Genomic DNA, 12935 nt, shown 5'->3' with positions numbered 1-12935 from the left:
TAAGTTGTGTTTACAACTGGTTTCTTTTAGTAGCAAAATGCTTTTAGAGTTTGTTTATCAACGTAGTATGAATCAATATCTCATTACTTTTTATTGCAGAATAATATTTCATTTTATGGATACACTACATTTTGCTCACTTGGGTTGATGGGCACATAGATTCTTTCCATGTTTGGGCAACTATGAACATTCATATTTAAGTTTTGTGAGAATATCTTTTCAATACCTTGTGTATCCACTTAGTAGATCCATATGACAACACTATCCTTAACTGTGTTTATGAACTGTCAAACTATATAAAATTTACACTCCCACCAATAGTGTATAAGGACTACAATTTCTTCATTAGATTTTTGTTTTGTTTGATGTCATTGTGTCACTTTTTGAGATAGAGGGTCACCATGCATCCCAGGCTGGCTGGTCCTCTTCCTTTCTCTCCCAAGTGTTGAAGTTGTACACTACCGTACTTGTTACTTATTTCTTTAGTTTTTTCCTGCGTACATGTACATAGGTATATGTGCACATGTATACATGTGCAGATCAGCGATCATCATCAGGTGTCTTCCTTGTTCATTCTCTGCCTTATTTTTGGAGTCAGGGTCTCTCACTGAGTCTGGGACTCATCCCTTCAGCTGGACTGGCTAGCCAGTGAGCCCCGGGGATCCTGCATTTCCCCAGAGCTGATTACCCTGTGGCCATCACATGCAGCTTTAAATGGGTCTGGGATAGAATTCAGGTCCTCATGCTTGGCACTTGGCTGACAGAGCCATCTTCCCAGCCCTTGAGAAAAATGTTATAGCCATTCTAGTAACTGTGAAGAGGCATCCCATCATGGCTTTGATAGGCATGTACGTTATACAATGCTGAGTGCCTTTTCACACAATATTGGCCATTTATATAATTTAGTTGTTTTTGTTTGTTTGTTTGTTTGTTTTTTCGAGACAGGGTTTCTCTGTGTAGCTTTGGAGCCTATCCTGGCACTCGCTCTGGAGACCAGGCTGGCCTCGAACTCACAGAGATCCACCTGCCTCTGCTCCCGAGTGCTGGGATTAAAGGCGTGCGCCACCAATGCCTGACTATAATTTAGTTTTTATACAACTGTCCCAAACCAAACAAGACTTTCTCATCTTGAGTTTTGTAATTATTTTCATAACCTGAATTTTGGAGCCTTCTCAGATAGATGAAGTGGAAATATTTTCTCTCAGACGACAGGTTGTCTTTTCACTTTTTAAATGGTGTCTTTTGACGTGCAAATGCTTTATTTCAACAAAGTTCAATTTATCTATACACTGTGCTTTTGGCGTCTTATCTAAGATGAGTCAAGGGGCATGAAGATTCCCACTGGTTTTCTTCTAAGAATTTTATAATTTTGACTCTTGCATTTAATTATCTGACCTACGCTGAGGTAGGTTTCACATATGGTGTGAGGAAGCTTCTGTCACAGGGGTTTCAAGTTACTTCGGCAGCATTCATCCTTGCAACTGTTTCTTCCTCATTTAGATGGTGTCTCCAGACTAGCTGACCACATATCATGGTTTTCTTTATTGAATATTGTTCTACATAACACCGTGTTAATAACACGGTTCTGTTATTGTCGCTTTTAAGAGACCACGAGAGTTACTGTTCCTCAGGAGAGCTTGAAATTAGGAAGTTTGATCCCTCAAACTTATTGCTGCCTGGGGACCAGCCTTCAGCAGCACAAAGCTGAAAGGGAATTCATGGAGTTGGCTTACTATGACTTTTCTGGCTGAAGGGGTTAGGGGCAAGACACTCACACACTCTCTTGATGGTTTCCTTCAGATCTTTATTCTTCTTTTGTATTGAGAGTCTGTATTCTGTTTTCTCTTTTCTAATCTCTATCCAGAAATGTCCCTTCTGTCTCTCTTGATGCTTTCCTTCTACATCTCCTGAAGTTTTCCATCTAACTGTCTCACCCATGGTGTTTTTCTTCTAACTCATTTTAACTCTCTCATTCTTGATGTTTTCCTTCTAACTCATTTTTACTCTATCTTTATTCTTTCCCTTACAGCTTATATACCCTAGCAAAATCTTTCAGACAATATAAAAATTACAATGTGGTTACATTCTGTTTTTCAAATGAATTATTACAATGAACACAAGTAAAAAACAGCATGTTCCCCATATCCCTTAACATGATTAAGCATTTTACATATGACAGGTGAAAAAATTGTACCAAGAACCCATATGCATTCATACCTAAGTAACTTGTTATACATTAACAGTGTAGGCAAGTAATTCTTTTACTGTCACCCTGCATTTTGAGGTTACAAAGAAAGTACCAGTCACTTTATTACTTATCTTGAAAGATAATCTTATAAGGAATTTTAAAGGAATCACAAACTTATCCTTTTATGCATGGAAAACAGTTAGCTCTACTTTAAATCTTTAGGGTACATACCTAATCATCATTTTTTTATATATATCAGGAGGTTGAGGGCACAAATGGGTATAAAGACTTAATCATCACCTTTGGTCATCAACCAATTCTAGCAAGAAAGGTATGTCAGCTAATAATAATTGGGCTGCTTTGTTTTTGTTTCCTGACCTTAACGAGTTCCTCATTCAACTATGGGCCTTTCTGAAACTTTAGTTTGTCTTCTGGGGTTTTTCACCTCAAAGCCATTTGACAAAAACACCTTAGTCAAACTTTAAATTATTTTCAAAGCTTTGTTTCAGCTCTAATGCACTCTGAAACCTGTGAACCCATCTCCCAACATTAAGATTAAAAGAATTTAAACTGGCTAGGCTACTGGGACTCAATTGTTTTTCTTAATCATTAACCTGAGCCACCTTCTACATCAAGCTCTCAACCTGGGAGCCTTCGAAGGTATTCAGGTCTTTGACTTCTTTCAGCATAGGTCTTGCATATCCCTTGGTAATTTGTTTCTAAGTATTTTATTTTTTTCATTCTATTGTTAGGTTGTTTTCTTAATATTGTGTCTGCATAGCTAAGATATGTCAGTATCTTAGTTTTTGTTTTTTTTTTTACTTTTTTAAAATTTAAATTAGAAAAAAGCTTGTTTTGCATGTCAATCCCAGTTCCCTCTCCCTCACCTCCTCCCCTGCCTCCCACCAACCCCCTATCCCTCCCCTTTCTGCTCCCCAGGGAGGGTGAGGACTTCGGTGGGGGATCTTCAAAGTCTGTCATATCATTTAGAACAGGGCCTAGGCCGTCCCCCATGTTTCTAGGCTGAGAGAGTATCCCTCTATGTGGAATGGGCTCCCAAAGTCCATATGTATACTAGGGATAAATACTGATCCACTACCAGAGGCCCCATAAACTGCCCAGGCCTCCTAACTGACACCCATGTCAGGGGATCTGGGTCGGTCCTATGCTGGTTTCCCAGTTATCAGTCTAGGGTCCATGAGCGCCCCATTGTTCAGGTCAGCTGTTTCTGTGGGTTTCACCAGCCTGGTCTTGACCCCTTTGCTCATCACTCCCTGCTCTCTGCAACTGGATTGCAGGACTTCGGCTCAGTATTTAGCTGTGGGTGTCTGCGTTTGCTTCCATCAGCTACTGGATGAAGGCTCTAGGATGGCATATAAGGTAGTCATTAATCTCACTATCGGAGAAGGGTATTTCATTAGGAGAAGGGTATTTAAGGTAGCCTCTTCACTATTGCTTAGATTGTTAGTTGGGGTCATCCTTGTAGATCTCTGGACATTTCCCTAGTGCCAGATTTCTCTTTAAACCTATAATGGCTCCCTGTATTATGGTATCTCTTTTCTTGCTCTCTTCTGTTCTACACCTGACTCAAACTTCCTGCTCCCTCATGTCCTTCTCTCCCCTCCTCTTCTCCCCTTCTCTTTCTCCTAACTCCCTCTCCCCTGCCCCATGCTCCCAATTAACTCAGGAGATCTTGTCCCTTTCCCCTTCTTCAGGGGACCATGTATGTCTCTTTTAGGGTCCTCCTTGTTTATTAGCTTCTCTGGTGGTGTGGATTGTAGGCTAGTAATCCTTTGCGCTATGTCTAAAATCCATATATGAGTGAGTAAATACCGTGTTTGTCTTTTTGTGACTGGGTTGCCTCATTCAGGATGGTTTCTTCTAGTTCCATCCATTTGCCTTCGAATTTCAAGATTCCATTGTTTTTTCCACTGAGTAGTACTCCATTGTGTAAATGTACCACATTTTCTTGATCCATTCTTCAGTTGAGGGGCATCTAGGTTGCTCCAGGTTCTGGCTATTACAAATAATGCTGCTATGAACACAGTTGAACAGATGTCCTTGTTGTATGAATATGCATCTTTTAGGTACATGCCTAAGAGTGGAATTGCTGGATCTTATGGTAGCCTGATTCCCATTTTCCTGAGGAATCGCCATACAGATTTCCAAAGTGGCTAGACAAGTTGGCACTCCCACCAGCAGTGGAGGAGTGTTCCCCTTTCTCCACATCCTCTCCAGCATAATCTGTCATTGGTGTTTATGATTTTAGCCATTCAGACAGGTGTAAGATGGTATCTCAGAGTTGTTTTGATTTGCATTTCCCTGATGGCTAGGAATGTTGAACACTTTCTTATGTGTCTTTCAGCCATTTTAGATTCCTCTATTGAGAATTCTCTATTTTGTTCTGACCCTACTTTTTAATTGGATTATTTAGTGTATCTTAGTTTTCATATTGGCCTTTCAAATGTGTTAAATTTGTTAGTTTGAATAGTTCTTGTGGGATCTTTAGGGCCTTCTGTATATAAGGCCATGCTATCTCCAGTTGGAAATTGTTCACTTCTTCATTTCTTATTGAGCAGAAATGGTGATGGCTAACACACTTGGCTTTCTTAGGAGAAAGCTTTCAGGTGGTCATCATACACATAATGTTAGCTGTGAGTTTTTCATATATTCCCTTCCTCAGTTTGAGGAGGCTTTCATCTATCTCTACTTTCCTGAGTATTTTTGTCATCAAACTCGGCTGCATGTGGTTAAATGATGCTTACGCATCTGTTGAGAGGACCATACAGTGTCTTTTCTTTTGTCCTCTAAAATGCTCTAGAAAGACTCATTTTTGTCTGTTGAACCAACCTTGGATTCCTGGAATAAATCTCTCTTATATTGCCTATAATCAATGACAGATGGAAATGGGTTCTGGTGAATAGGTTCCATTGTAAATTCATAAAGGTATTGATAACTACTTTTCTTGTGATGTTCAGTCTGGAATTTGTCAGGATGATAGAGGCTTTACAGAATAAGTTAAGCAACGCTTGATTCTGATATTTGGAAGAGTTTTTGAGGCTCGGCACAAATTGCTCATTGGTTGTTTGTTGAAATTCATCAGGGAAGCCATCTGATCCTGGCATTTTCTTTGTTAGGAAATTTTTAGTTACTGGGTAAACTTTCTTATTTGTTTCAGCCAAGTCAGATATTCCATTTCTTTTTGAAATATAAGGTTCTTTGTATCTTTCTAAGAACCTGTGAATACTATTTAAATAATCTAACTTACTGACAAACTATTACTTATTTCATTAGAATCCTTTTGATTTCTGTAACGTTGATAGTAACACATATGTTACACGTACAACACGTACAACACACACATAGTTCTTTCCCAAATTTAGTAATTTAAGTCTTCTTTCTATTATAGCTCATCTAACATTTTGTAAATTTTATTGCTATCTTTAGAAAGATTTTCTGAATTATTCTTCTTTTCTGTATTTTATTATATATTCTATAACTGTATTCCAGTTAAAACATTATTTATTTCTGTTTGGTTTGGATTCAGTTTGCTCTTAATTTGTCTTGTTTCTGAAGGTGGAAGTTTTGGTTAGTTATTGGAACAATTTTTTCTTTAAAAGATAGCTATGTAGTATAAGTTGCCCTCTGATTGTTCCTTTCACTGGCTACCATATATGTTTAGCATATTGTGTGTTCACCTTCATTCACCCTAAAGCATTTTTTAATTTCCTTTGTGGCTTTTCCTTGATTCATTGGTTCTTTAGATGTATGTTGCTTAATTTCTGCAATGTGTAAATTTTCTAAATTTCCTTCTGTTTCTGATTTTCAGTTTCATTTCATTGTGGTCAAAAGGACATACTTTGTATGGTTTCAATCCTTTGAAAGCTGTACTTGTTTAATGGCCTAACATATGGTCTATCTTTGTGAATTTTCACCGAGTGCTTGTGAAGAATATTTACACTGCTATTGTTGGAAGAAGTGTTCTACAGATCTCTGTGGTGTATGGTTTGTATATAGTGCTTTTTTTCCCCAAGATCACTTTCCTGCCAATATTTATTTATGTACTATATGGACATTAGAGCTCAAATCCCTATGTATTATTAAATTGTCTGGACTTTTTTTGCTGTTATTGTTCTTGTTGAATTTTGTCATCTTTTGCTTCAAATATACTGCACCTCTGTTTGCATATATGTGTATAGGCATCCATGTCTAAATTTGTTGTAGCTTCCTTGTAGATTGACCTTTGATCACCAGAAAATTCTTGTTTCTGTCTACAATCGCAGTTTTTGATTTAAAGACCGTCTTGACAACTCTTTGGAAAACCACTGCAGATAAGTACTCTCTCTCCATCTCTCCTTCTTAGCCTTAACATACAAGGTAATAAACTTCACTATAGGATTTCCACACATATATGTCATTAAGCTTTGGCTTTTAAAAATAATTTATTTAACTTTATTAAATGTGCATTGATATGAAGGTATCAGATCCCCTGGAACTGGAGTTACAGACAGCTGTAAGCTGCCATGTGGGTGCTGGGAGTTAAACCTGCATTCTCTGGAAGAGCAGGAGTGCTCTTAACCTCTGAGCCATTTCTCCAGGCCGAAGCTTTGTTTTTACTCATCCCACTCCTCGTTGCCTTTCCTCAACTACCTACACCACTCTACCTGCCCCCTTCCTTCCCAACTGCTTCTTCATTCTGCTTTTACATCGCTTTCATTTTTCTCTATTCCCTTTCTTGAGATATTTTTCTCTCTACAGTGGTCTCCATTCTATTTTCTTTTTAGTTATGGCCATGCATGCATGCATGCAAGTACACACACACACACACACACACACACACACACACACACACACACTAAAATTGAGAGCGTAAATTAGAGAAGTTTGTTTTCCAGAGTCTAGCTTATTTTACTTAACATAATGATTTCTAATTTCAAGACGTTTTCCTACAAATGCCATGATTTTCTTTTTCTTTCTTTATGAATGAATACAACTTCACGTATTACATTTTAATCCATTCATCTGTGGATGGACATCTAGGTCAATTCCATCTCTTATTTGTTGTGAATGGAGCAGTCATCAACCTGGACAGTACTTGAGGTATCTCTTTTTCATTCTTTTACTTTAGTCTTCTTGGTACTGTTGGATCTAAAGAGATTCATACAAGCAGTATGTAATCAAATGAAAACTGAAAAAAAAAATAGACCTGTCAATCTCTGTCTTTTAAATGGAAAACCTAAGCCATTGGCATATTTTAGTATTGATAACATAAGATGTACATTTGTTGTTGGTTTTGAACTCACAGAGATCCGCCTGTCTCTGCCTCCTGAGTGCTGGGATTAAAGGTGTGTGCCACCACCGCCCAGCTTTGTTATTTTGTTTTTATATACCATGTTTTTGTTTACAAAGGCCTTCCTTTGGGTTAAGTAAATATTTGTGGTATACAATTTTAATTGTCTTTTAGCTCTTATTATCTACTTTATATTTCTGAACTTTCATCATTAACATTAATATATTCTTTTCTTTTTTATTTTTTAAGAAAGTGTCATACTACATAGCCAAGTTGGCCTGGAACTAACTATCCTCCTGCCTCAGTCACCAGAGTGATGGGATCACAGGTGTATTCTACCACATCCAGCTACAATTGGTATCCTAAGATATCAATTTAACAACCTTAATTCTGTCTATAACCTTAATGCCTCATTGGAATTACTTTTGCAAAATAAGTTTATCTATAGACTCTAAAGATTGGATTGGCATTGTAAATGGCCAATAATAACTAAAAGTAATTACCTCTAAGACCATTTTATTAGGTATGTGCAGTTAAACACATGAATAGACCCCTCAAAGTAAACAAATGAATCTTAAGGTTCTGGTGTTTTTCCTGTGCTCTCATCTGGCTGGAAGAGTCATCAATGTGTAGCAAGACCTAGGAGTCATGAACAACACCTTCCTCTCTCACCTTCCAAACTTTATTACCAGCTCCTAGTGATTTACTCTCCCAACTTGTCCACAATCCACTCTCTGTTCTGCATGTCTGTTTCCAAAACCCTAACCTATCTATCTCTTCATTATCATTTCATATAAAGCCTAAGGAATACCTTTTCCATCCACAAAATATTAATATTATGAACATACTATGTGGCTGTAATCCATGCATAAAAGAGTAAATATAAGACTTGCTCTTTTATTCAGTGAAGGATTAAGAATGGCTAAGTACAATCTCAATTAAAAGGTAAGTCAAAGGCCTGCAAGATGGTTGGCTCAGTGGGTAAAGGCAAGGCAAACCTGATGACTTGAGTTCAATAGCCAGAGCACACGTGAGGTGGAAAAAAAGAAATAAGTTCACAAAGTTGTTCTCTGACCTGAACATGCATATCATGGTACCTGTGATCCCCAACATCATGCATACATAAATAAGTAAATAAGTATTTTTAATAAGTTATTTATTTTTATTTTATGCACATGGGTGTTTTACGTGCATGTATGTCTGTATAAGGAACAGGAGTCACAGACAGCTGTGAGCTGCCATGTGGGTGCTGGGAATTGAACCTGGGTCCTCTAAAAGAGCAGTCAGTACTCTTAACCTCTGATCCATCACTCCTGGTGTGTTTTTTTTAATATATATAAATTAAAAACGACTGTTGGAGATGTAGCTCAATACTCGCTTATACCCAGCATGTGAAAGGCTCTATATTCAATCTTTGGTGCCATACTAATAATAATAGTAATAATAATAATAACCCTCATCATTTAACTTAACTTTAAAACTATTATATTTTGGTTGAGTGTGGTGGCACACACCTACAATCCCAGCACTTGCAAAGTAGAGGCAGGAGGATCAGAAAATTAAGGTCACTTCAGTTACATATAGAGTTTGAAGCCAGACTTAGCTACATAAACCCTATCTCAAGAATCCAAAACTAAAACAGAAACTTATTATGTACTAACTTTGAAAACAATTTATATGCTTATAAAAAACTTTAATGTATCAAATTAAATATGTGAGCAATCATACTAATATGTTATTTTTAAAAGTCATCCATGATAATTTGAGTCATTCAAACTGTAGTCTCTACAAAAGTACAAGTATTTAAAAATTAACTTCTTGAAAATTACTATGATTACTTTTAGTGAGCTTAACTTTTGATTTTTGCTTTATATGAGAAAATCTAACATATTTAGCAGCTAGAAATCTATTGTTATTGTTAACATTTTAAACATTTGTCAAAACAATGAGTCAGCTTTAACAAATTAAATATTATATATAAAACATGTCATTTTAATTCCCAAAGCCCAGTGTAAAAGTATGGGGATTGTGCCGGCTAGTGTCTAGTCAGCTTGACACACACAACAGTCTTTTTGGGCAGGGGGAACCTCAATTAAGAAAATGTTCCCACCAGAATGGCCTCCGAGCTACCTTGTGGAGCATTTTCATAATTAATGATAAATGTGGTGGGCTCAGATCACTGAAGGGTGATGGTCCTAGATGGCATAAGAAAGCAGGCTGAAATAAAAAAGGTATCTTGATAGATGGAGCCATTTGGGGGTTCCGGAGAAATCTGGTGCAAGAGAAATTCTTAGAAATCCACAAGGATGACACCAGCAAAGACTCCTAGCAATAGTGGAGAGGGTATCTGAATGGACCTTCCCCTTTAATCAGATTAGTGACTACACTAATTGTCATCATAAAACCTACATCCAGTAACTGATTATAAGCAGATGCGGTGACCCACAGCCAAGCACTGGGCTGAGCTCCTGGAGTTCAGTTGAAGACAGGGAGGAGGGATCATATGAACAAAGGGTTGGGTCAAGACCATGATGGGGAAAACCACAGAGACAGCTGACCCAAGCTAGTGGGATCTCATGGACTATGAACCTGCATGGGAACCTGCATGGGACCAAACTAGACCCTCTGAATGTGGATGACAGTTATGTGACTTGATCTGTTGGGGGGCCCCTGGCATTAGGACCAAGATCTAACCCTAATGTATAAACTGGCTTTTTGGAGCCCATTCCCTATGGTGGGATACCTTGCTCAGCCTTTATATACAGGGAGAGGAGCTTGGTTCTGCCTCAACTTGGTACTCCAGACTTTGTTGACTCCCCAAGGAAGGCCTTACCCACTGTGAGGAGTAGAAGGGGGGTGAGAAGGGGAGGGAGGGAGAACTGGGGTTGATATGTAAAATAAAAAATACAATTTTTAAATAAAAAAAAGAAAAAAAGAAAGCAGGTTAAGAAAGTCAGGAGGAACAAGCCAATAAACAGCACCCCTCCATGGCCTCTGCTTCAGTTCTTGCCTCCAGGTTACAGCCCTGTTTGAGTTCCTGCCTTGACTTCCCTCAGTGATGGAGTACAACCTGAGAGCTGTAAGGTGAAATAAATCCTTTTTTTCCCAAGTTGTTTTAGTCATGGAATTGTGCCACAGCCATAGAAACCATAAAACAGGATTCATACAAAAGTATGAGGATCAAAACTAAACCCTCAGAGCCCCATAGTAGCCATAGCCAAGGCCAACTCTGCAGGAGGATTTCATGCATCGTTCTAGCACATGTGAGTCCCCTAATTCAGTCCCCAGAACTTGAGGGAAAAGAGTTAAATACTAAGGAGTGATATCTTATCAATTATGACCAAGAGAGCATTGGATGACAATAAAATACTCTACTAGCTAAGTTTGTTGTTGTTTGGTTGGTTAGTTTTTTGCCCTGTTGGTGACATCATTCCTACCAAGAATTGATGGTTTACAGTCATCTTAATCATGTGTTTTCCTAAAATGATCATCTCATAGTCCTCCACACTTCCTTGTACCTCTGATTTGCTCACAATGCTGTTCAGGATTTCCCAGAACAAACCCAGCCATTCACTCCCCTCCTTCAGTGCTTTCACCCATTCTTAAAATAAAACAAAAGTCACACTGTTGAACCATCCTCAACCTGGTCCTTATGTTGGTGTCATCACCTGGACCATCTTCCAGCCCTCTTTACAGCTCAGATGCACAGATCTCCCCTACACAGAACTCCGCTGAGCCACAAGGATGCTGTGCATGCTGTCCTGCTTGAGTACTTCTCTGCTTTCCCGCTTACTTTAAAGCACCTCCTTTAGGCTTTTGCTTAATTAAATTTGCCTTTAATAAGCTGATATGAACATAAGCTCCCTTCAGCAGCACTCATCACCACTGGAATTTAATATTTATTTGTGCCGTTTATTCATTCATCCATTCACTCTCAGACAGGGTCTCTTGATGAAGCCCTGGCTGGTCTTGAATCCACAATGCTCTTGCTCCTACCTTTTAAGTTCTGGATCTCATAGCACTCAGCTGTACTACAGAAAGATATAAACTCAATTCTTTTACTCACCAATATCGCTTCATTCTCTGTCAAAGATTGGCATGTAGGACTTGTCTACTAAATTTGCTGAATAAAGGCAAAACTGGCTCATTGCATTTTAAAGTGTTTGCTAATTAAAAGACATACAATGTCAGTGGCAGTCATACCATAGCAACCAGAATAATAAACTGTAACAGTCAGTAATACAACTAGACATTGCGTTTTCCTTAAACTGCATTCCATTAATCTTAAAGGTCAATCTAACAAATTGCATTTGACTGAAAGCTACCACACTGTCACCTCAGGATGCTATCATATGTAGGCAATGACAAAGCTGATATATATATATATATATATATTATATATAATATATATTATATTATATATATAATTCTCTTTGATATTTCATATCACATCCTGGGAACTCTCAACCCCTTAGGGACACCATTGTGAATCATACTTAATCATGGTACAATTCAGAGGTCTCAGACAACACAGGATTACTTGTCAGGTGAGGGGGGGTCTGCAAAAAGTGCTGCACCTGCAATTTGCTTCCCAGCCTTCTGCTGTGCTATAGGCTGTAGATAATACACCAGCACACAAGCATGCAGGCAGAAGCAGATTCCACAAGCACAGGGTGTGAAAACAACCTCTAACCTCTATCCTTGGTAAGTTCAACTGTTTCATGTTGCCCACGCTGAGGGCTGCACAAAATGCTGTAGACTATTACAGGTTTCATCCAAAAAAATTGGGGCTTAACCCTGCTTCCATCATGAAATAATTGCATGATTTCAGAAAATGCATTTGCCATCCATCTTTAGGCTAGAATGGACGAATGGGATTTGAAGGGTTTCACCCTTGGTTAGGATATGAGTATGTAGCATAAGAATACAAGAACATGCAAAAATATATATGGCCAAAACGTGATATGATGGCACATTGGCTGAGATGGCTAGCTTATTAACTTTCTATTACTTCAATAATAAATTCCCTTAGGGGTGGGGGCTTACAGCCACAAAAGGGAATTGTCTTTCAATTCTGCTGGTCAGAAGTTCAATATGGTTCTGCTTAGGCTAAAATTAAGCTACTGGCTATACTGATGCACTTTCTGGCGATTCCAGAGAAATCTGTTTCCTTGCCTCTTTTGGTTTCGAAGGGTCACCCCTGTTCCTAGGCTTATGGTCTCCTTTCTGCACAAATGACTTTCATTCTCACATGACATTGTCTCTCTCTCTCTCTCTCTCTCTCTCTCTCTCTCTCTCTCTCTCTCTCTCTCTCTCTCTGTCCCACTTATCTAAGGAGTTGATGCTTTCAGCCAAATGTAATCCTCTCAGATACATGGCTGCAATGAAGTCAACACACTAAAATACAGAGAGCAAGATGAACGGAGGGGGAATGAGAAGAGACTTGGGATCTCCCCA

Source organism: Cricetulus griseus, chromosome 4 (assembly GCF_003668045.3).
Source record: "Cricetulus griseus strain 17A/GY chromosome 4, alternate assembly CriGri-PICRH-1.0, whole genome shotgun sequence".
NCBI classification, from domain to species: Eukaryota; Metazoa; Chordata; class Mammalia; order Rodentia; family Cricetidae; genus Cricetulus; species Cricetulus griseus.
The sequence above is the reverse complement of the archived record's forward strand: the minus strand, read 5'-3'. Positions refer to the sequence as shown.